We start from the raw sequence: 24,430 nt of genomic DNA on the forward strand, positions 1-24,430 counted from the left end.
TCTTATCTCAATAAACTACTCAGAAAACCAGAAGTGGCACTGTGGCTCAAGTGGTAGAGTGCTAGCCTTGAGCTGAAGAACGAGGGACGGTGCTTAGGCCCAGAATTAAAGTCCCATGACTGACAAAACACAAAACAAAATCCAAAAAACAATAAACAAAAAAGAAACTTTCACAAAATATTTGAAATGGGTGAATTTTCAATAAGGAAACAACATTTTTCTTTCCTTTTTTTTTCTTGCAACAGCAAAAGAGATGGTTTATTGTACATGTGTCACACTTGGCCACAACTATGAACAGAACTAGTCCAGAATGTCACAGGTCCGGGGCACAGGACCATCAGGGGATGCTTGGTTATGAGCAAGGTGTGTCTTTCAGAGATGATCTTGGCAATGAAAGTTCTGGATCCACTGGGAAATCACAGCGGCATGCAGTCCAACATCTCAGCATCCCAGCCTATGGCATTCCTTATTCCTCCTGCTCCTCTGGCCTCGATGGATGCACAAACTGGTTTACTTAGACCTCTGCCTCCTCTTTCTTCTTTTGCCCTTCAGCCTGCGCATTCGCTTCCTCTACTTGGCTCTCATGGTGCTGTTTTTTCTAGGAAGATGGTGCTAAGGCAAAGAGCAGGAAACAACATTTTTCTACCTAAAGATGTCTGTGGGGAGAACAGTGGAAGAAATAGATTTATTCCCAGATATTTAGACCAACATGCCAATTCTGATATATCTATGATGATAGAGACTAGCTTTAGAATGATAAAAATAAACCAAAGGATTACATCCCAAAGTATTGGACAAGGCTAACAAAACAGAGTAGGGCATCAGGGTATAGGGTAAGAGCTATGTAGAAAAACTAGTTGTTCCTACAATGAAAAGTATTACCAGGCCTAGCAATTCAAGTTCGCCATACCAAGTAGATTTTGAAAAATAGTCTGTTACTTATTATATTAAAGAAAAATTTAAACTTGTAGGCTCTTCAACTTTATATCAGACAACCTAAACTTTGCTCAGTGGACTTGGTACTTAATATTTGGATCATCAAGTGCCAATTCCAAATTTAATTATACAAATAATAACTCTACTAATAGAGAATGTTAATGGTTTCTTATAGATGGAGCTGAAGGTAAAACTGTTGAGACTTTTCCCACGGAAGAGACTATTCTTATTACACCTCTTCCCATGGTCTTCCAACTGCCTCAGTTCATTAATTTTTTTTTTTACAAAACTCGAAAATTTCCACTTTATTCACCCAGATGTCTTTTTAACACTTCAAAGGCTGTTTTTGAGAAATAATAAAAATTTCAAAAGCACAAAAAATGCCACCCAAGTTAAGAAGTTTTGAGATCAAGCAGATGAAAGGGAAAATTTGAGTAAGGAGCGAGTTTAGTGTCCTAGCCATGACAAAATCCTAAGAGTTAGTGAGTGAACACATGACTCTGCACATATCCACAGAGTTGAAGTCACATGATGATTCTGGCTCCTGGTCCTCCTCTTTGCCTTCCTGGTCTGACACACCATTCTCTGGGATGCTGAGCTCTTCTTTAGGCTTTCTTCATTCCCCTCCAGTAACTCCTGCTTTATAGGCTTGCACAAGATAGGCTTTTTCTTCATTTTGACATTTGGTTTAGGTTGAGAAAGCTATTTTTTTCTCCAATTCAATGCTGTTTGCCTATAAAAATCACAATAAGAAAAACCCAACTAAGACAAGCATCCTTGGTTAAAGGCATTCTAGGTTGTAATCTCTGAACTTTTAGGACCTACTTTACTCTTGGCTTTGACTGTCTTTTGTCTTCCTTCTCAATCAAACTCCCCCCACTCCCACTCCTAGGGCTTGAACTCAGGGCTTAGAATCTGTTCTTGTTTGCTTTTTTTCCCCCTCAAGGTTAGTGATTTTCCACTTGAGCTGCAGTTCCACTTCCATCTTTTTGGTGATTAATTGGAGATAACTAAACCATGATGCTCAGATCTCAGCCTTCTGAGTAGCTAGGATTACTCAATGAATTTTCAGGAAGAGGCATCATGATGTTATGGGATTTCATGAAGTCATAAATATGATGATACCCAAAACCTTGAACAAGGACATTCTCAACTTCACCCCAGCATAACCATTGAAGTGAGGGATTTTAAACACTTATACATTAGTACTGCTCATCCTCCCCTCAGACTTCAGGATCACACATCACATTTGACTATCAAGCCTCACTGGTTACCTGGAACTCGCAACAACATTTTCTGCTTTCCTTTTACTTGGAGACCTGAAACTTGAAGATTAGGATTTACTTTGTTCAATTTTGAGTCTCCTCGGTATTTTTCTTTAATTTTTGTTAATCAGTTTTTAACTTGAAGTGATACTCTGCTAAGATCAAGGCAACCTAAGACATAGCATATCATTTTTAATTGTCTCTTTGCTTAGTTTACTTTAATCAAGGGATTAAGAAAGCTATTATAAGGTTTTTGGTGGGGGTAGCATTGTGAGGGGAAGGGCAAATGGACAAATGTGGTGGAAGTACTTTATGTGCTCCTACAAAAGTAAACAATGAAGGTGGGGGAAAGTGGCTCACAACTTTAATCCCATCTATTCAGAAGCTTGTCAGCAGGAAAAATCAGTGAGTTTCATCTCCAAAAAACTACCAAAAGAAAGGAAATGGGTTGTAGCTCATGTGGTAGCATGCTAAGATTAAGCAAAAGGAGCATAGATATGGTACTCAGGCCCCGAGTTCAAGACCTAGAATAAGCACAAAACAAACTAACAAAACCTGCTGAAATTGCTTTAAGAAGGGTCTATGAGAGAAAAATGGTTAGGGTAGATTTGATTTGGGAACATTTGGTATCTGTCACAGTATATGCGAATAGATCCACTATAGGTTGCTGTGGAAATATTATTCCTTGTTCCATTATGAGCTATTTGGATTCACTATTTCAGTGTGAAATGATATTTCTTGAGAGAAAATTGTCAGTTTGGAGCCCAGCACTGCTGGATCATGCCTATAGCCTTAGCTGCTCAGGAGGTGGAGATCTGAAGACCAATGTTTGAAGCCAGCCCATGAAAGAAAGTCCATGAGACTCATCTCCAAAAAACTACTAAAACACTCCTGGAAGTGGTGCTGTGACTCAAGTGGCACAGCACTAGTCTTGAGCAAAATTAGCTCAAAGACAGCATCCAAGCCCTCAGTTCTAACCCCAGGATCAGCATATACACAGAAAAATTTTAGTATGACTTCTGAACAAGGTTTTGTACCATTTTTCCATGAGTTCATTTTCAGACAGCACTATGTTCTGTGGGAGGCTTCTGTGTTCTGGCTTACATGGCATTTCTATTAGATGATATGTAATAGGCATGTACACAAAATTCCCTCACTCAAATTATATTTTTCAGTTAACAATCTATTATGGGAAAGAATTGAATTTCCCCATTTTTTAAGTACTCAATGAATTTAACAGTATAAATTTGTAGATTGCTATTTAAGTTATATTCAATTTCTATTAATATACTCTTTTAAAGTTCTTATTCTTAGTTTATGTAAGTATGTATGTATGTATGCATGTATGTATTTTGTTGGCCATGGGGTCTGAACAAAGGGCCTGGGAGCTGTCCCTCAGCTTTTCAGCTCAAGGCTAGTGCTCTACCACTTGAGCCACAGTACCACTTTCTGCTTTTCTGCTTATGTGGTTCTGAGGAATTGAACCCAGGGCCTCATGCATGTGAGGCAAGCACTCTACCATTCAGACACCTTCCCAGCCCCTCTTTGTTTAGTTTTAAAGTGCCTTTAATGACCTTTCTTAATATAAGATGATATAATTCTATAACTATATCTAGTTTTTAATAGGTTGATGATTTCCCATAGATTCACCGCCATCAAAAGATACAAAGTATTTCCTTCACCCTTAAAAGAACAGCCAACTTCTGTTTCCTCAGAAGTTGCACAGAGGTTCTTCCTGCAGAGTATCTCATACTTATATCTAACACCATGTGACAGAACAGACAATAACAATGTCTTGTTATTCTGTTATCCTCAGAAAATAAAATGCTATTCAAAAAGACTTTGGACCTTTGTTTCCTCATGTTATTTATAATTTAAGGGAGCTCAATGCCAGACATTACTATTTTCTGTAGTTGTATGTTACAAGATCTACATTCATTCCCATGGAATATTTTATTTTTGTTGGGTGTGGTGGTCCTTGTACTAGGGCTTCAACTCAGAACCTGGTAATGTCACTTCAGTTTTTTGCTCAAGGCTGGGACTCTTCCACTTGAGCTACCTCACTGCTTCTGGCTTTTTAGTGTTAACTGGAAATAAGACTGGGTAGGTGATGGAGTGGGTATGACTGTGATACATTGTATCCATGTATGGGAACGTCACAACCTCCTTCTTGTACAACCAATACTTGCTAATAAAAAGAAAGATAATTAGAGGTCTAATTGTTCACAGTAAGTTTCTTGTAATTTCCCTTCTTATGTCTTTCTCATTTTTTTCATGCTAGCATGTGCTCAGTGCTGACCCTTAGCTCTTTTTCTTATGGCTAGTACTTCAGCCACAGCTCTAGTTCGTTTTTGCTAGTTAATTGGAAGAAAGAAACTATCTGATATTTGTGCCTAGGTTGTCTCTGAACCTCAGTACTCAGATCACAGCATCCTGAGTAGCTAGGATTACAGGTGAGAGCTACTCAGATCCTTGTTGTCTCCTAAATTATCCCATGTCCATTTCACAATGGCAGTCCATTTCCATGCTTCCCAGCTTTGCAGAAATAGCTTAATTATAATCCAACACCAAGTCTAACCTCACCACAGATGCTATTTTTTGTGTCATACTCTGACTATAGACACCCTTCTCCTGGCTGATGCATTGCAACAACCTAGATGGCTCTCATACTACGCCACAAGGATAGGAAGCCAGGAAACACTAGCTTAGAAGCTGTTAAATCAGAGGAGCAAAAAGATATCGTAGTGCATTCTGCTGTGATCTTATTCTGACTTAAACAGCCTTGTCATCTATTACCAGGAGTAGCTTTGACATCACATTCTGAGTAGTGACTGGGTGTAAGCTGGTGTGTCCGAGCTGACTATAGTATTGTCCTGAGCCTGTGCAGACTGAAGAGACAAGCCAGTGCCAGTAGCACACACATTGGAATAACAAAGCAACCTATAGTTAGGCATTGCCACTCTTTGTTCTAGAGTAATGAATGAATGACTCTCTAATTTCTTGACAAGAAATTCCTGCAGACCCATATGCAGCTGCCTCATCAGAGCAAGTAAAGAGCCTGGTGCTGCCTGGAGGAAACACTGTGAGAAGCTGCCAGAAAGCATCTGTTTACTGGACTCATGGGGCTCCTCTGTCCTCTAGAATTAATGACAAATGAGGAGCAAACACCTCCCCCTCTAGACAGACATACACAGGAAGAGCATTGCCACAGCACAACAGGGGACTCTCAAGACAAACACTTGATCTGTGCTGTCAGAACTGAGAGGTTTTTTTTGGGGGGGAGGGTCCGGTTGTGGGGCCTGAACTCTGGGCCTGTGCCCTGTCCCTCAGCTCTTCAGCTCAAGGATAGTGCTCTACCACTTGAGCCAGAGCGCCACTTCTGGCTTTCCATTTTGCTTATATGGTGCTGAAGAATCGAACCCAGGGCCTCAGGCATGCAAGGCAAGCGCTCTACCACTGAGCCAACTTCCCAGCCCCAGAGCTGAGAGTTTTTAATGACACTTCATCCCACAGTGCTCCCTAAAACCTTCATCCCAACCCTGCTCCTTTCATGTCCCTGACAATGTTTATAGGCATCCCACATCCAGACTGAAGATGTTCCTTCATGTTTGGAGTAAGTCTGATCAGACTTTATATGGATCCACTGCTCAGTCAGAACTCTCGATCCCTCCCATCCCCATTTTGATACTGTGTGTCTCTTGACCTATTCCTGTCTTCTCTTTTCAAGATTCAGTCAGGGCCGGGTACAGGTGGCTCACACCTGTAATCCTAGCTACTTAGAAGTCTGAGATCTGCGGATCGTGGTTCAAAGCCAGCTCAGGGAGGAAAGTCCGTGAGACTCCTATCTCCAATAAACCACCAGAAAACCAGAAGTGGCTCTGTGGCTCAAGTCGTAGAGTGCTAGCCTTGAGTTGAAAAGCTCAGGGACATCACCCAAGCCAAGCCCAGAGATCAAGGCCTATGACTCAAAAATAAATAAATAAATAAATAAAAGAAAGCAAAAACATACAAAGCTCAGAATGGCAAGCAGCTGAAAACAGGATGGAATAAACCAACATTATCTATGACAGTTTTCAGGTTATGCAGAGAATTGCCTGCATTGTTGAAGCCCAAACCCACCTGATAGCTGAGTTTTAGCTGGCTGGCATGCCCATGATGCCAGGTAATGATATTCACAAGTTTTGTTATATTATTGGATGAGACCAATAGGCTTCAAGTTGGGAAGCTGAAAATTTTCTATTGATCTAGAAGGAGAAATATATCAGGACAAGAAATGGGATTAACACAATGCCAAAAGCAAAAGGCCATCCAATCCAAGGAAGACAGAATAACTCTGTCTCTGAAAAGATGATTCTCTCAAAGGAATCCTGAGCTGAGTATGGTGGTCTATGTTTGCAATCTCTGAATTTAGGAGGCTGAGTCAGAAGTTAGGTTGAGACTAGCCTAAGTTCCATGCCAAGAGAAGAACACAAAACCAAACCTCATCTTACAAAATAAAAGAAGGACTGGGAATGTGGCTTAGTAATAGAGTGCTGGCCTAGCACATACATGAAGCCCTGGGTTTGGTTCCTCAGTACCACATAAAGAGAAAAGGCTGGAAGTTGTACTGAGGCTTGAGTGGTAGAGTGCTAGTCTTGAGCAAAAGAAACTCAAAGTGAATGGTGTTAGGAAAAATGTAAAATTAATGAAATAGCATCTCTCTCCCTCCCCTATATCCCTTCCTGCTTTCCTCCCTCCCTCCTTTTCTCAGTACTAGAGTTTATACAAAGGATTTCATGCTTAGGCAGGTGTTTAACTCTTAATCCACACCACGGCCTTTTTGTACTTTAGTTTTTAAGTTAGGGCATCCTGTTTTCTTCCCATCCCAGGACCAGCCTCCCATCTAGCTGAGATTATTGGAATCAGCCCAGCTTGATGATTGTGATCAGATCTCACTTTTTGCATGGGTTGGTCTTGGATTGCCGTCCTCTCAATCTATGCCTCCCAAGTAGATGGTACTATCATGCTTAGCCTTTAAAATGATCACTTAGAACTGGGCGCAAGTGGCTCCTGCCTGTAATCCTAGCCACTCAGGAAGCTGAGATCTGAGGATCGAGATTCAAAGCCAACCAGTGCAGGAAAGACCATGAGACTCTTATCTCCAATAAACCACCAGAAAACCTAAGTGGTCCTGTGGCTCAAGTGGTAGAGTGCTAGTCTTTAGCTGAAGAGCTAAGGGACAGCAGCACCCAGGTCCAGAGTTCAAGTCCAAAGACAGACAAAAAAAAATCACTTAGAAAGATAAAAAAAAAAAAACTCCCGAATTCTCACATTTATTTAAATAACGGCTGCCAGTCATATTTTATAAAGCACTTATGGGGCCCATGAAGTCTTTTATTTTTAAAATACAATAAAATAGTACTAGAGCAGTTGGGATAGTGTTCTGCCAGTAACACAACTCTAAGAGCCTCGGAGGGAGCAAACAAGCCGGCTACAGGCCAGCGCCGCCGCCGCTTCTTCTGAGCAGCAGTGAGAAGCAGCAAGCAGCCATGGCTGGGGCACAGGCTCCTCAGGCCAGACCCTGCAGGCAGGGCAGCCCCTCCAAATCCCCCAGGTCTCAAAGGCTCCAGCGCCGAGCTTCCTGGGCTCATCCCTAGGCTGGAGGTGCAGTGTGAAACAGCAAAGGAGCCAGCGAGACTCCTCCAGTGTCAGGGCAACCAGGCAGGAGTGGAGCCAAATGGCCAAACTTGCAGCAGCGACTGCAGCAGTTGTTGCTGCCTCTTGCAGCATGGGCCAGGGCTCCTGCAGCTGCTCAGGCACAGCCAGAGGCAGAGAAAAACTCCAGGACTGACACAGCCTCCTTCCACCCAATCTGCCTAAGATCTGGGAGCTGGATCGGGAGCAAAAGGAGAGGGGTTCATATGGGTGTTGGAGGCATAGGCCTGCAAAACCCCATCTGAGCACCTGTGTGCTCTGAGGGTGCATGCAGGCATGCATTCCTTCCTTCCAATTTATTTATTTTTGTTGGTCGTGGGGCTTGAACTCTGGGCCTGGACGCTGTCCCTCAGCTCTTCAGCTGAAAGCAAGTGCCCTACCACCTGAGCCACAGGACCACTTCCAATTCTTCTCGGGGAGGAAGGGTCACCCTTTCCTCCATGCTGGCCAAAGGTTCTGCCCCCGGTGCAAGGCTCAGGTAATGGTTTGCAAAAAGTACCATTCGTGCTTCATCTTCTTAATCATGTAGAACAGCACCTGGAGACCCCCCCTATGTGTAATCAACTGTGCTTTACCTGCTTTTACAACCTTGATTAGTGGAACTGCTCCACTTTTGTTGACAAGGATTAGCTTTTTCTGTTTAAACTCTCATTGTCTGTGCTCCCATAAAACTGTTTAACTCTCTGCCCCTGACTGAAGATTTACTTCTCCTGCTTGTGTGCTGTATATAAACATGTGATGTTCCAATAAATTTTGTCTATACTCACATGGTGTAGTCCCTTCTTGCCTATACCACACATCGTGTTCCCAGATCCCGTTGTGGAAACAGCAACAGATGGGGTTATGCCGGTTGATGCCTCTGACATCTCCCCCCTTTTTTGTTTTTTAAGTACAACCGTAAGCAAGAGATCCTTTGCAGAAGGGATTTGCAGAAACTATTTTGGAATGTAGACAGCAATATCTTGACAAGACATAATGCAATCAATCCTGTAGAAACACTATGGGTAAAACTGTGCCACCAGGTATGAGGGTCCAATTGGTTTAGCACAGATGCAATTCCCTCAGCCAGACCTTCATATCCCACGCCAGGGAGTTGTGCCAAGAAAGTCTCAATGACTTCCTGCTGTAACTAGTGGATGTCCCAAGTCAAATTTCCTTGCAAGACCGGCAGGTGGTAGTGAAGTCCCTGCCAAGTAATGTTAGAAGTGTTGAATCAAGTAGGAGTGATGCACAGTTTATTGAGCTCTAATCACACTTGAAGGTTAGCTGTTTCTGCAGATCAATTATCTGGTCTCCCATCCACTGCACCGTGTGTTGCAGGGTGTTCAGACGGGAATCAATGTCCTGTTTAATATTGTGCTGATGAGTCTATAGCTGGTGACAGTCCAGCCACTTCTCTACAAAGTCCTTGGTTTGGATGGAGGAATGCAGGGCCACTCCGGCAGTCGCAGCAGTCATGGTGATAGCAGTCATTTCAAGGATCACAGCTACACTCAGACCCAGGAATCTCCTAGTTCTCTTCAGCAGTTGCTGGAAGACTCCTGTCAACAAACCAACAGTGGGGCTCTCCTGCCAAGGTCGGGTGAGATTAACAGGCACCCAGACCCCTAAGCGAGATCTTAATATCAGGAGAGACTGAGAAGGCATTTTAAAAGAAATAGTATGATTTAAGCATGTAAAGAGTCCAGGCTGCGTGGGTTCTCATTGATTGACACTGTCCCTGTGGGCTAGTACATAGGAAAGTTTAATACAACCCTGTACAGTAAAAGAATGGTTCCTGTAAAATGTATAATTTGCCTCATGGGCCCTAGTAAAGTGACCAACCCAATTCTGAGTTGTATAAAATTGCGTGGCAAGTTTTATAAATGCCACTGCTCAGGCCCTAAGTGTCCCCTGAAATTTATATGTGGCCTATGAGGCACAAGGCCTCCATCATGTCAGGTGAGCAAGCCAATGGGTTCTACATGATTTATAACTCCATTGTATAGACGTCACCATCAGAAGAATTATTAGTATACCAATCACCAACATGCTTTTCAGAATAATTGGCAATGAAACATCCATGAGGACCTCAATCTATAAATGAGATGTTATCATTATGCTGTATAATCTTTCCTCTAGGGTTTTGACACTGAGACCACTGAATAGAAACATAAACAAAATTCAATAATTAATGTCCTGTCATACTAGGTTAGGTGGTTGCCCAGTCTTATTTGTATAAGAATGATCCTTACCAATAAAATTTAAGGAAATTGTGCTGAATCGCCCCATATGATTGTTGATTTTATCATCAGGCAAGATGTATGCCCATACCTGTCTTCTGGTTGGTAAGCAAGGTGATGTCCCTAAACACAGTGGTAAAGACTCAAATCCTAAGGAAATAATATAAGGTATTCCTTCCTCACCTGGATGATTAGGGTCTGCATGATCCCATGGTGGAGGAAAATACGTGCTGTCATTTGTGTACGCCACTGGACCTTGGTCTAGCTAATCCACTAATTTTAACAATGGTGGGTGAGTGATATAGGCCCAATATGCATGTTCACTACCCACTGCAGAAGTATTCACAAGCAGTGCAATCATGGCCAAAACAGATATTCAGGTATTCTAGGGGTTTTTGTACTGACCAGGGTGGCTTCGGTCTTGTGTCAACACCTTATTCTGACCCCATGTTGCTGGGGTCAAGCTGGTTTTCTTAAGATAAGGATGATGGCTTCCTCCGGACTTCAACCTTAGGTATGCAAAGCTGCTTACTAGATCTTCTTCCTCAGGGTTGTGTTGTGTTGTTTTTGCTTCTCTGGAGGTCGGATGAGTCAAAAAGGGACCCAGATGTTGCCAGTGGATCCATCTGGAATGATAGAAACACTGTTTTCCCTTATGGGGCATTAGTCTTAGTCTTCATTGATTAAATTTTTTAAACCATATGGGAATAGATAGTGAGATGCTGCTAGAGGGATAAAATGCTTTTCAGCTTTAGTGAAAGGATCACTTTGAGTGAAATTTTAAAAATTTAGAGTAAATAAGGTTAAGGCAAAAGTTTCCCTTAGGGATTCCCCTTTTTTGTTTTTTTAATAATTGAAGCTTAAATGTTTTATGGGTGTGTAAACAGTTGGCATTAGTCTACACAGGTTGATTAAAGAAGTTTTACCTAGGGACTAACTTTAGTAAACTCTCCTAATATTTTTCTGATTGTACACTGGCTTTTATAATATAGTGTGGGGTAGTTTGTCAAGGTGACAACTTTTTACTAATTACATTTTATTCCAAACTAGAGTTTAGGCATAATTTTTTAACTTTTCATAACTGTATGGACCCTTTTTGGGGGGGGGGCTATAGCAGCATAGCCTGTTTAGTACTTTGGTTTGTAAAAGATTTAAATAGTCTAGGATGTTTAAAGGTAAGATCCATAAGAAGTTCCACTTGTAGGTGTTCAGTGGCAGTTTTGTAATTGACAAACAAGTTATAAAAGCAGAACGAACAGTTAGTGATTACAAATTGCATCAAGGCAAATAGGGTGGTTAAGTCCACACAACTGCCTGTAGACATCCTGGTATCTAGGCTGGAGATGGGGGCATTGCACCCAGTTTCAAGGCCTGGAGGTGGGACAAGTCTTACCTTGAAATCCTAGGAAAACATTACCTCCCCAAATACGCCAAAGCATTGTTTAGCTCCTCAAATAGCCTAGGAGGGAAAGGCCATCCTTTGGAATACAGATGTTTAGTGTGGCTCCTGGTGCTTAACTCTCTACTTAAGCCCTTATCTTCGAAAATTTAACATTTGGTCTAAATCTTGATATAAATGATCTTTTTAGTAATTATCAGACCACAATTTTGTTTTATTTTGGTGTTTATACCAATGTTTCTCTCCTTACTTGGGACTTATTTGTCTCAGTTAAATTTGAATTTTCTCCTTCCTTGTTCTAATTAATACCCTATCTGTTTACTTTTGATCTGGTCCTAACAATTTCATATTTTATTCTTAAACAAATTTATTTGGTTAGTGTCAGCCCAGAATTTACTGCCAATTATGGTTTTAAGCATATACAGAGCAGTTTGGATTTAAGCTATTCCCCACATTTCACAACCTCAGCCTTTTACAGCCAACTATTACAAATGGTTGACAAGTTCTTGCCCAGTTAGGCATGCTTATAAAGTAGCTTGCCATGACCTCAGCTCTGATCAATTTTAGAAGAGCCAAACATTATTGCCAAAGTCCCAGGAGTGCTTCTTTCTTTGTTAGGGTAAACGCAACCTTGACATTTCCCTTGGTCACTGGACTTGAACTTAGTGCCTGAGTGCTGTTTTTCAGCTCTCCAGTGCAAGGATTGCACTTTGCCACTTCGGTCTCCAAAGCAACTCTGCCCGCTTTTTTGGCACTCTGCTGGCTAGTTAGAGATGATAATCTTTCTCTGCCTGGACTGGCTTTGAACTGCAGTTTGTAGATCGCTCACCTTTGGTCCTCAGCTCCACCCTCATCTGGGCCCCCTCCCATTTCTGGAGTTCCCTCCATACAACTGGTCTCTCCCTCTCTCCACCCAGATCCACCTGAACTCCCATCTACCTCACTTCCTTTTCTCTCAGATACTTCTGCTACCAGGATGATGATGGAGGTCATGTGCTCCCTCTTGGGGGAAATATGGCTCCTCTAATAAACCTTGTAATAATCTTTCTCCTTTGCCTGCCTGCCTCTGCATGGTCCCATAGGATGGATGTGTCTGATCCTCTTTCACTGGTGGCTCCATACTGGGATAGGTTCTCCAGTGCATTTGCTCCCCCTGCACTTCAGAAGGGAGTTCAAACAGCTGCCCTGGGACCTATTCTGAGATCCTTCACTCCAGTCACCAGAGGACCATCAAGGTAACTTTCTCCTGACTGAGTGCTCTACCAGCCCATCCAGCCCCACTAATTAATTCCCACTCCAGGGTAAGTGACAAGTTTGTCTGAGGTTGGGGTTTCTGATTCCAATATCAGTGGTAAGGCCACCTGAGCCTTTCTGGGCTAACTGAGCCCCACCCTCACCATCTGACCAAAAACTTGGCCAAGTGCTGGAATTAGCCACTAGAGGCCTACCATGGCCCAAGGACCCACCTTGGACCAACATAAGGACAGTCTCCACTGGTGGGGCCACCACCTATTTAGGAGCCAACCTGCACTGCAGAGGACACTCTACTCTAGGCACATGGCTTCAGGTCACTTACCATGGGAAGGACACTAAATTTCTTTACATTAAGGCCACCTGGCCTTGGAGGGCTGTTCAGTCCCCATCAGTTAAATTTGGCCCCACATTTAAAACTCCACTTCTGAGAATGCTTGAGCAAGTAGCTCTCTCTCTCTCTCCCCCTCCCCTTAAACTCTGCCTCTTGCCAAAATTACCTGCTTGTAACCTCTTTCACAAGTATTTCATATGCTAAACGCTTTGGTTAAGCCCTGGAAGAATGTAACCAGTAATTGCTTGTTTCTACTCATTAGATAGGAAATGGGTGAGTTTAAGTCTAAACTCCCCGAAATAAAGGCCAACAAGTTTGGATATTACCAAAAATGTATTACTCTTCTCTCTAGCATTGAGCAAGTGGTGGATGTGCCAAATTGGCATCTTGGTACTTCAGCTTGGTACTACCCCTCCCCCCTCCCCTGTCCTGTGGCGCCATTATGCTAGGCCAAGTGTATGTTCCTATTGCCTCCTGTTCACTAGGTTTCTTGTTGGCAAAGTTTTGTATTTTAAACTGACCACATGGTTCCATCATAATTAGAAAAGTAGTTCCACTAAAATTTCAAAACTTTAAAAGTCTATTTTAAAATCTAAGCACGCTCTATTATCTGTGCACAAACATTTCTGTCTGTGTCTTATTTGACTATATGTAAGTGATTATGGTTTCAAGGTTACTCTGCCTACTAAAAATCTTTGTCAATGGAAGCTGTGAATTAATCTAAATTGCTTTAAAACTTTGTGACCTGACTAAGCCAAAGAAAAAACAGGCAGTTTTAAAAGACCTTGGAAAAGGACTTAAAAAAGACAATGTCCTTTACAAAGTAAATGAAATTGGTAACTAAGTTGGCTGTGAATTATGTCATTCCTATGTCCATCTATGCTAAGAGTTAACTATTGTACACTGACCATGGCTAGTAAACTAAAGCTAAGGGTTTGATTCTCTAGTTTTCTCCCCTGTGTGCCGATCAACTTCAATTAAGATCAAGGGACCAGAGTGACTAGGCCCAGGCACAGCTGCCTAAACCAGTGGCACCAGCCTGCAAAAGCCAGTGTAAACCAGGTCTCTAACCAGTATATGTAGAAATATTGCAGGTTACCAACAGGAGGTGCAACAGTCCATACATGCTGGGAGATGCCACAGTCTCTCTCAGACTCTGGCCTTGCTTCATCTCACATGACCAAAAGCCTGTTAATTAAGGGTAAAACACAAGCCACATTAGATATTTGGATCTGTAAATGTTCATCGCCAGAAGTTAGACCATACGGGGTCTATGAGCAAAGGATAGAAATTGATTTCTATACTATTTTACAATTGGAGGTAAATTCCTAAAGGTAACTCAGACTGCAGAAAAAAAATGGCCACTCTTTCTATTCACTGCCCACAGGACAGCCTACAGGCAAAGAATATACAGCCCAGTGTTTCAATGATGCATTTAAATGCAAATTAAAATAACTTTACAAAAAGGATTTAAAATGACATCCCCCTTGTAAAAATTTGAGAAGTTGTGGGGAGTGGCTGGCCTCCCAGACAAGTTTAAAAGATAAATTTTTCCTAAAGGTTTATTTCAAAGTAAAAGTATTCTAGTTTGCCCTTAAAGTTTTTTGTAACAGTTGCCAGAAGGCCCACAGTAAAAGATAGGGCAAGTTTGTCAAATGTAATTTAATAAGTAAAACCATGCTTATAAAACTACTTCCAATGACCATCTTTGTTGCTTTTAGTTGGAGTAAAAGTGACTGTTTGTAAAAAAAAAAAAAAAAACTCATTGATCTGCAGTTCGAAGCCAGTCCAGGCACAGGCAAACTAAAGTCCCTGTGAGATTGTCATCTCTAATCTGCCAACAGAGTGCTCAAAGCTGAGTTGTTTTGGAGTTTAAAGTGGCCAAGTGCTAGTCCTGAGCTGGAGAGCTGAGGGACAGCACTCAAACCCTGAGTTCAAGTCCAGTGACTGACCAAGGAAAGTGCCAAAGATGTATTTATCCCAACATAAGAAAGGCACTCCAGGGACCCTGACAATGTTAAAACATCCAGATGCAATTACTAACAAATGTTTGGATGACAAAAGTGGTATCAGGTCCTGAGTTACTTGAGCTTGGTCCTCCAAAAAATTGATCAAGCCAGAAGGTCATAGAAAGATAAGTTTGTAAACATGCCTATCACCCATGTTGGTCTAACTGGGCAAAACTTTCCAGAGATCTGTGATAGTGGGTAATAAAAGCTAAGATTGTAGAATGTAAATCCCAAAACCCCTGTATCTCCTCAAAGTCCTAATTGGCAGTAACTTTTGAGCTGGTTAAATTCATCTGTTGAAAAGCTTGTAGAGCTGAGATTATGTTCCTATTGAGATCTGTCTAAAGGCCTACATAGGTAGGCATTCCTCTGCCAGACAGAAAATGCTTTTATAAACCAGGGTGTTAAACAGGCTATGCTGCTGTAGCCCAAGAAAAGGCCTGTACATTTGTTATAGGTTAAATGTTGTCTATAAGCCACTTTAAGCAGGCTACCCAGAGGCAGTGGGTCATAGAGTGCCAATCAGTCTCAGGTTAAAAGCATCTACTGGGCTTTCTTTTAAAAATCTCTGACAAGTAATTGTTAGTCAATTGTGAACAAGTTATAGGTAACCTCCATCTCATTGATCTCCTTGTTGCTTTAACTGGAAATAAAAAGAGCTTTTGTAAGAAAGTTCAAAGCCATCCTGGGCACAAAAAAAAAAAATCCTTCTAAAACTCCATCTCGCTACTAATCAGCACAGAACGAGGACTATCCAGCCAAAGGCTGAAAGTGGCATTGTGACTCTAAGTAGTAGAGCATTAGCCTGGAACAGAAGGACTCAGGGACAGTGCCCAGGCCTTGAGTCCAAACTGTAAATGCCAACCGGGACAAGCTATCCCAGGAATGGATGTTGAGACAATGGCCAGGACAAAGTCAGTCCTGTCCATGGAAAACCATGGAAAAGAGTGAGAGATGATACCCTAAATGGAGTCACTTTATGCTTTATGCATTGTTTCTGGCAAAACTGGAGCTTCAGTTTCCACCCCCACTACAAAGGCAGAGGAGGGGTCCCGCAGAGCAGTGGGGACCTCACAGATGAAGTCCTTCAGGGGATGAGGCCTCACAGAAGAGGCTGCAAAAAGGGGTGTACCTCACTGGGAGGCCGCAGAACTGCGGGTGCCTCATGGGGAAGGCCACAGAAGTGAGGGTGTCTTGTGGGGGAGGCCGCAAAAGAGGGGAGGGCCTCACAGGGGAGACTGCAGAGGAGGGGAAACTGCAAAGGCAGTACACAGAGGAGGAGTTTAAACTTAAACTCATCCATACTTTTATCTTCAGTTGCAAGGGAGAGGGAAAGAGGGAGAGGGAAAGAGGAAGAGGGAGAGAGGGAGAGAGGGAGAGAGAGAGAGCCAGAGCTATCTGCCCAAGCACTCACAGAAGTGGAGTTTTAAATTTGGGGCAAAATTTGATTGAAGGGGCTCAGCAGCCCTCCAAGGCCCAGGTGGCCTTAATGTAAAGAAATTTAGTGTCCTTCCCATGGTAAGGGACCTGATGCCATGGGCCTATATTAGAGTGTTCTCCACAGTACAGGTTGGCTCCTAAAGGGGGTGGTGGCCCTGCCAGTGGAGAATGTCTTCATGTTTGTCCGTGCGCATTCCTTGGGACATGCGGGAGGGGTCCTTGGGCCAAGGTAGGCCCCTGGCACTTGGTCCACGTTTGACTCTGATGGGGGAAAGGGGGGCTCGGTTAGTCACAGAGGCCCAGGTGGCCTTACCACTGAGATATCAGAATCAGAAACGCAGACCTCAGATAAACAGGTCACTTACCCTGGAGTGGGACTTAATTAGCAGTGTTGGATGGGCTGGTAGAGCGCTCAGTCAGGAGAAAGTTACCTTGGTGGTCCTCTGGTGACTGGCGGATAGGATCTCAGGATAGGTCCCAGGGAAGCTGGTTGAACTTCCTTCCGAAGTGGAGGGAGGATCAAACCCACTGGGGAGCCTATCCCCACAGGGCGACCAATGTAAGAGGATCAGACAAAAATCCATGCAAGGGGACCATGCAGAAGCAGGAAGGCAAAGGAGAAAGATTATTACAAGGTTTATTAGAGGAGCCATATTTCCCCCAATAGGGAGCACATGACCTCCATCACTATCCTGGTAGCAGGAGGATCTGAGGGAAAAGGAAGTGAGGTAGATGGGAGTCCAGGTGGGTCTGGGCAGAGAGAGGGAGGGGCCAGTTGTATGGAAGGAACTCCAGAAATGGGAGGGGGCCCGCGTGTAGGTGCTCATACTTCGAGCTCATGACTCTACCTGATTCTGGGGCCTGGATGAGCTGCCTTGATCTCTTCTAAGTCATTTACCACATGAGGGTTTTCTGAACTCATACATCACCGCAAACTGCTAACATTCCTCCCTAGCACATCTCTCAATATATTTTTTCCATCATATATTTAAACATATTTATGTGTATACATTCTCTACCCTCCCCCAACTCCACACACAAAGGCATAGACCTTCAAAACAAAGTTTTTCTTTTTTTCCTTGCTACAGTGTCTAGAACCTAATAAACTCAATAGATACAAAAGAGTGAGTTGGGTACTAGTGTCACACCTGTAATGCTAGCTATTCAGGAAACTGAGATCTAGAATCACTTTTTCCATTTATTTTCCATTTTGATTAAAATTTAAGCATTAAAGGAACTTTTAAAGAGAATCAAGACTTCCTTTTTTCTGGAGGTTTCCTTCACTCCCTTTCACCTAGTCCAGCTAAATCTGTGTCCCCTGGGAGCTATGGCATCCCAGAAAATCCATAGTCCCCCAGACCCCAGTTAAATTCAGACAGAATCCAGCATTGCCTTTAGTCATGTGGTGGGCAGAGCAGAAGGCATCCACCACGTGTGCTACCCAACACCTCTAATCCACACCTGTGCCACTTCCATACTCCCAGCCACATGAGCAGCATTGTGTCACCATCGCTTGCACTGGCATAGGCTTTCGTGGTCATCAGGATAGATGTCCTGAGAGCTATTTCATCTGCACAAGGTGACATTTCCTGGGTCCAGGTATATTGCTGATCTGGGAAATCACTGGCATTGGAGCAAGCCAGGGCTGCTGCAACCGCACTGTAGGATGCATCTCTCTGCAGCAAAACCTGAGGCCCTTCCTTCCTAGACACAATGGAGATCCTAGACAATTCCCTGCTTGTCCCTGGATGAGTCCATGAATATATCCACAGCCCTCATCTGTCAGAAATGAACAAAGAGTACAGAATTGTTCAAGTCATTTTCCTTCTTCACAGAAGGGTGCACTATCATCCTGGCCCCCCAGAGCGAGGCAGCACAACAAATGGGCGGATCCACTTGGTTTTCATCCCAACCTAGGAATGATATTGTCCCTTCTCATGTTGCTAAGGAGTCAGGATCACATCTTTGTAAACAATCGGTTACCAGGGTAATAGGGTCATAGAAGGAAGACAAGTCATTCTAACCATCAGTGGACCATCCCTAGTCAAGAGACAGTGTACTTTGAGAGGCCATTGCTCAAAAACAAACATCCTCTTTACCTGCTAATGAAACTGCAACTCCACTGCACCTCACCTTTGTCATTACAACAACAACAACAAAAAGAAAAGGAAAAGGGTGTTTTGGACTTTCTTGTCAGGACTGGCTTGAAACCACAATCCTCAGATTTCAACCTCCTGAGTAGTGCCAAGCTTTTTCATGAGACAATTCTCTCAAATTAACCACCAAGAAAGAAGCTAAAAGAAATAGAGAAAAGTCCAGGACTTGAGCTGAGGCTCAACTGGAAGATAATGGACAGCACCCATGCCCTGATTTCAAACCTATGACCAGCACACCATCATCATCATCATCATCATCATCATCATCATCATCATCATCATCATCATCATCATCATCATCATCATGTGAATAAAAAGACTGTAAGAGCCTATTAAGAATATTAAAATTGAGGGCTTGGAAGGTGGCTCAGTGGTAGAGCTCTTGCCTTGCATGCATGAGGCCCTGGGTTTGATTCCTCAGCACCATATAGCAAAAAGGAAAAAAGCCGGAAGTGGCGCTGTGGCTCAAGTGGTAGAGCGCTAGCCTTGAGCTGAAGAGCTGAGAGATAGCGCCCAGGCCCAGAGTTCAAGCCCCATGAGCAACCAAAAAAAAAAAAAAAGAATATTAAAATTGAGTGAGCCAGGCACTTTTTGGTGGCTGACATGTAATCCCAGTTAGGAGCATGAAATCTCAGGATGGTGGTTAAAATCCCACCGGGGCAGGAATTTCCATGAGGCTCTGATCTCCAACTAACCAGCAAAAATGCCAGAAGTAGAGCTGTGGTTCAAGTGGTAAAGTAACAGCCTTGAATGAAAAAGCAAAATAACAGTGACCAGGCCCAGATACATAGGGCAGGACTACTACTAATTAATTAATTAAATACAAATACACAAATAAAAATCAGAGTGGAAGATGAGCACAAAACCAAGAGAATTGGTGGTTTACACCTGGAGCTCAAGCTACACAAAAGACAGAACTTGAAGATCTGGGTTCCAAGGCAACTGAGGCAGAAAAGTCCCTTAGGAATTTGTGAGTATGTATCAGGTGTGGGTCTTGAACCCAGGGCTTGAAATAGAATTTTTTTTTTCTTAAAGGTAGCATTCTACCACTTCCTTTCTTTGGGGGATGAAATGGAGATAAGTTTTACGGACTTACCTGCCTGGGCTTTCAACCCCAATCCTCAGATTTCAGGTGCTGATACAGTACTCTTATCTTCTATGAGATTTTTATCTTCCATGAACTGCCAAAAGTAAAAGAAGCCAGAAGTTGATCTGTGTGGCTCAAGCCACAGAGACTGCTTGCTTTGAGGGAAAACAAACAACAAAAACCCTCATACACAGTGGCCCTACCCTGGTTTCAAACCCAGGAAGTGACCAGGCCCTATGTTCAAGTCCTAGGACCACCACCACCAGCAGCAAAAGAATGACTCAGGGACAGGGACTAGGCCCTGAATACAAGGCCTAGAAACAGCATAAAAAATAAAAGAAAAACAAATTCAGAGACTGTGGCTAGGCTCCAGAGTTCAAGGTCTACAACCAGCACCAGGACACACATACACACACACACACACACACACACACACACACACACACACACACACACACACACACACGAAATGAACAATAGTATAAGAAGGCAAAAGAAGAAGAGAAAAGTCAATAAAATATTTTTAAGTAGTGGCTCATGCCTATAATCCCAGCTACTGTGGAAGCTGAAATTTTAGGATTGTGGTTCATAGTCAACCTGGGCAGGAATCTCCATGACACTTGGTTTTATGTGTGCTAGTCCTGGGGCCTGAACTTGTGCTGTTTTGCACAAGACTAGAACTATTCTACTTCCCAGCTCTTGGTGATTAATTGGAGATGAGAGTCTGAACAACTTTCCTGCCCTGGCTGGCTTTGAACCACCATCCTCTGATTTTAGAGCCTGGCTAATGTCCCTGTTTTCCCATGAGAATCTTTTTTTTTTCTTTTTGGTTGGTCATGGGGCTTGAACTCGGCCTGCACACTGTCCCTAAGCTCTTCAGCTCAAGGCTAGTGCTCTACCACTTGAGCCACAGGGCCACTTCTGGTTTTCTGGTGATTTAGTGGAGATAATTGTCTCATGGACTTTTCTTCCCAGTCTGGCTTTGAACTGCAATCCTCAGATCTCCCCCTCCTGAGTAGCTAGGATTACAGGTGTAAGCCACTGGCACTCAGTTTTTTTTTTCTTTTCTTTTTCCTTTTTTGTGGGTTGTGGGGCCTGAACTCCAGCTCTGGATGGTGTCCCTTAGCTCTTCAGCTCAAGGCAAGCACTTTACCACTGAGCCACTTCCCAGCTCCGCCATGAGACACTTAACCCTTATGAATTACCAAATTTGTTTTACAAAGCCAGATGTTGAAATGTGGCTTAAGTTTTAGAGCCTGCCAGCCTTGCTCAGGACATGGGAGAGACTCCAGCACAGTGACCTTGCCCTGATTTCAGGTTTAGGAACAGTCACCACTCCCTGTGTTCCAGCCCTAGGATCAGAACCAAATAAATAAATAACTCCCCCATTTTCACTGTATTTGATGTTGGCGTAATTTGTGAAGGTGAAGGGAAAAAACAAATTGTTTAAATAGGGATACAGTTAGACCTATTGCAACAATGAGATGTACAAGAAATTATTTCAAAAAATGAACTTTACAACATTTGCCTGGTGGGGGGTGTAGAGGACATTATATAAACAAAGCCATTCATGAAGCTGTTGCTCAAGCTGTTACAGTATGCTAGCCTTGAGAAAAAACAATACAAAAAATGCTTCATTCACAGTGGCCCTGCCCTGACTTCAAGCCTCAGGAGAGTGGCCATGTCATGAGTGAAGCCCTAGCAAGAAAAATGAAAATAAATAAATAAATAAAGCCAGAACTTTATCTGTGGCTCAAGCCATGGAGATTGCTAGTCTTGAGAAAGAAAAGGGAAAAACCTCAGACACAGTGGTTCTGCCCTGATTTTATGGCTAGCAAAAGTGAAGGCCCTATGTTCAAGACCTAGGACCAGCAATGAAGAAATAAAAATACAACAACAACAAAAACTTGGCAAAAATGCCCAAGTCCTGAGTACAAGCCATAAGAGCAGCACCTAAAATAAATGCAGAAAGAAAGAAAAATACATATAGAGCCACAATTTGGACTGTCTTGAGGTGGGAAGCCTACTAGTCTTGAGAATAAATTAGGAATAATGACCAGGCCTGGAGTTCAAGTACTATAACAAGCTCAAAAAAAAAAAAAAAATCTGTCGGGAACCAAAAGGAGTCTCTCAACATGAAGATAGGCTTGACTATCTCACCAGAACATCTTGTGGCTGAGTTTACAGAACCACTCTCAGAAATCCGACCCTTTCATCCTGCCTTATGCAAACATCCTGCAGCTGCTAATGACCACCCTTTCACCCTGCCCTATGCAAAAATCCTGCAGCTGCTATGGCCAATGAAAATTCTTCCTTATTCCAAGCATATAAATACCCCTGTGTGAAAAATAAAAATTTGCAGCTTGACCAGGATCCCTGTCTTGCTGTCATTCTTCGTGTCTCTTGTCCCTTCATTCCTTCTCTGTTAGGTTCATTGCCCTCGTTGACGTCCTGCAGGTTGGGACAAAAATCCACAAAAAAAACTTCAAAACAAAAACCTCAGAAACAGTGGCCAGCCCTAATAATAAGCTAGATGACCCGAACTTACAAAAAAGAGAAAAAGAATAATAAATTAAGTGAAAAGAAGGGCAAAAATATTAGAGCCAATTCAATATTTCAAAAATATGGTTCACACCTATAATCCTACCTGCTCAAATGGCTGAAATCTGAGCATTTGTGGTTTGAATCCAGCCTGGGCAGGAAAGTAAATGAGAATTCTTTTCATTTATGCTATTCCTGGGCTTAAACTTGAGTTTTACTCAAGGGTAGAGCTCTACTACTTCCTACCTGTTGCTGGTTAATTGGTGAAAAACGCCTCATTGATTTTCATGCCTAGGATGGCTTTGAACCTTGGCTCTCAACTTTCAAGACTCTGTATAGTCATCTTGGCTTCCTGTAGTACTTTTTTCCTTTCTGTATTTTTTGACAGTTGTGGGGCTTGAACTCAGGACTTGTGTGCTGTCCTTGACCCTCTTGTACTCAGAGAGCCTTGTGCTCTACCATTTGTGCCATAGCGCCACTTCTGGGTTTTGAGTGGTTAATTGGACATAAGAGTCTCACAAGGACTTTTCTGTCTGGGCTGGCTTCCAACTGAGGTCCTCAGATCTCAGCCTGTTGAGTAGTTAGAGCCATAGAACACTTATCTCATATTTGTTAGGTTTTAAAAAAGAGATAGCTGAGTAAGAACAGCACCATGCACGTGGTATTCAGGTAAGGGGTAGGTTTATTCAGTAGACCTGCTGGGACCAGGCAAGGTTGGCATTCCTCATGGCTGGGAAAGGCCTTGGAATGAGAGAGAGCTGGGAAAGAGAGGAAAGAGAGGAAAGAGATAGAAAAGAGCAGAGAGAGCAGAGAGATGAGACAGAGCAGAGAGAGAGCAGAGAGAGAGAGCAGAGAGAGCAGAGAGAGGGCGTCTGGGCCTGGGCTAGGCCTTATCTAGGGTACGGGTGGAGAAAGGTGTGGCCACATCAAATTCAGATGTGACCTCAGTGGATGCAGATGTGACCTCTTCCAGGTGTCCCAGTTGCCTAGGTAATGCAGGTACTGGGTGGAGACTTTGCTGTGAGGAGGGTGGAGTCTGCTTGCCATCCAGGAGCGGACCTTACAATATTAACCACCCCCCCCCAAAAAAATGTGCTATGGCTCAAATTGTAAAACTTCCATCCTAGAAGGGGGGAAAAGCCCAGCACCTCAAGAAGACTGGCAGGTCAAGCCCTAGGATGACCATAAAAAAATAAAAACCAGGGCTGGTAAAGTGGCTCAGTGGTAGAGTGTTTGCTTGCCTTGGATGCATGAGGCCCTGGTTCGATTTCTCAACATCACATAAGCAGAAAAAAAAGCTGGAAGTGGTGTTGTGCCTCAAATGGTAGAGGACCTGGAGCTGAAATGCTGAGGGACAGCACCCAGGCCCTGAGTTCAAGCCCCATGACCAGCCAAAATAAATAAATAAATAAAAGCCAAATACAAAGAAATAAATACAACCACCAAAAATAAAAAGGAAGAGTAGTGCACTGGCTAAAGATGTAGTGCCTGCTAACTTAGAGGGGGTGGGGTGCGGAGTGGGAGAAAGCATGGAGACTGGAGACTGGCCAGGCCACTTTGAAGCCCTGGGATTAACACAAAGAATAAAAACAACAACAGAAAGGCAGAAAGTGAGCTTTGGCTCAAATAGACTATCAGCTTTAAATCAAAAACAAAAACTAAACAACACTGACCAGGCCCTGTGTTCAAGCCCTAGGTCCAGAACCAAAACATAAGAAAAACCTAGCCAGGTGCCAAAGGGTCACACCAGTAATCCTAGCTACTCATACTCAGGAGACTGAGTTCTGCGGATCACAGTTTGATGCAAGGAAGGAAAGTCCAAGAAACATAATAAACTACTCAGAAAAAGCTGGAAGTGGTGCTGTGGCTGAAGTGGTGAGCAAAAGTAGCTCAGGGACAGAGCCCAGGCAGAAGAGTTTAAGCCCAAAGGCTGGCAAAAAGGAACAAAGAAAAAAAGAAAGTGAGTAATTAAGCTGTGGTTCAAGGTATGAAGCCTGCTAACCTGGAGAAAAAAGGTAAAAAATGTAAACAAAAATATTAAAAAATTATTCCCAGAACCACATGCTCCAGTGCACTTTTCCCTACATCCTTAGTGT

The 24,430-nt window shown here is 43.0% G+C and overlaps 1 long non-coding RNA gene across 4 annotated transcripts in view; it reads right to left on the minus strand.

Annotated features, from left to right (window-relative positions):
• Positions 1 to 1,204: 1,204 nt before the first annotated feature.
• The window catches only part of LOC138828940 (uncharacterized), a 31,729-nt gene continuing 8,503 nt past the window's right edge, over positions 1,205 to 24,430 (minus strand). Inside the window, exons 1-5 of one of the 4 annotated variants that reach the window (XR_011372433.1) lie at positions 22,129 to 22,546; positions 19,803 to 19,887; positions 10,523 to 10,743; positions 8,663 to 9,436; positions 1,205 to 1,669 (exon numbers count right to left, since the gene is read on the minus strand). This is a non-coding gene — a long non-coding RNA (uncharacterized lncRNA). Of the gene's footprint in view, positions 1,670 to 6,320; positions 6,446 to 8,662; positions 9,437 to 10,522; positions 10,744 to 19,802; positions 20,194 to 22,128; positions 22,547 to 24,430 lie in introns of those variants that run through there. The other 3 variants (XR_011372434.1, XR_011372432.1, XR_011372431.1) reach the window with 3 other exon arrangements.

Source organism: Dipodomys merriami, unplaced genomic scaffold, assembly GCF_024711535.1.
Source record: "Dipodomys merriami isolate MVZ:Mamm:240054 unplaced genomic scaffold, mDipMer1.0.p SCAF_1689, whole genome shotgun sequence".
NCBI lineage: Eukaryota > Metazoa > Chordata > Mammalia > Rodentia > Heteromyidae > Dipodomys > Dipodomys merriami.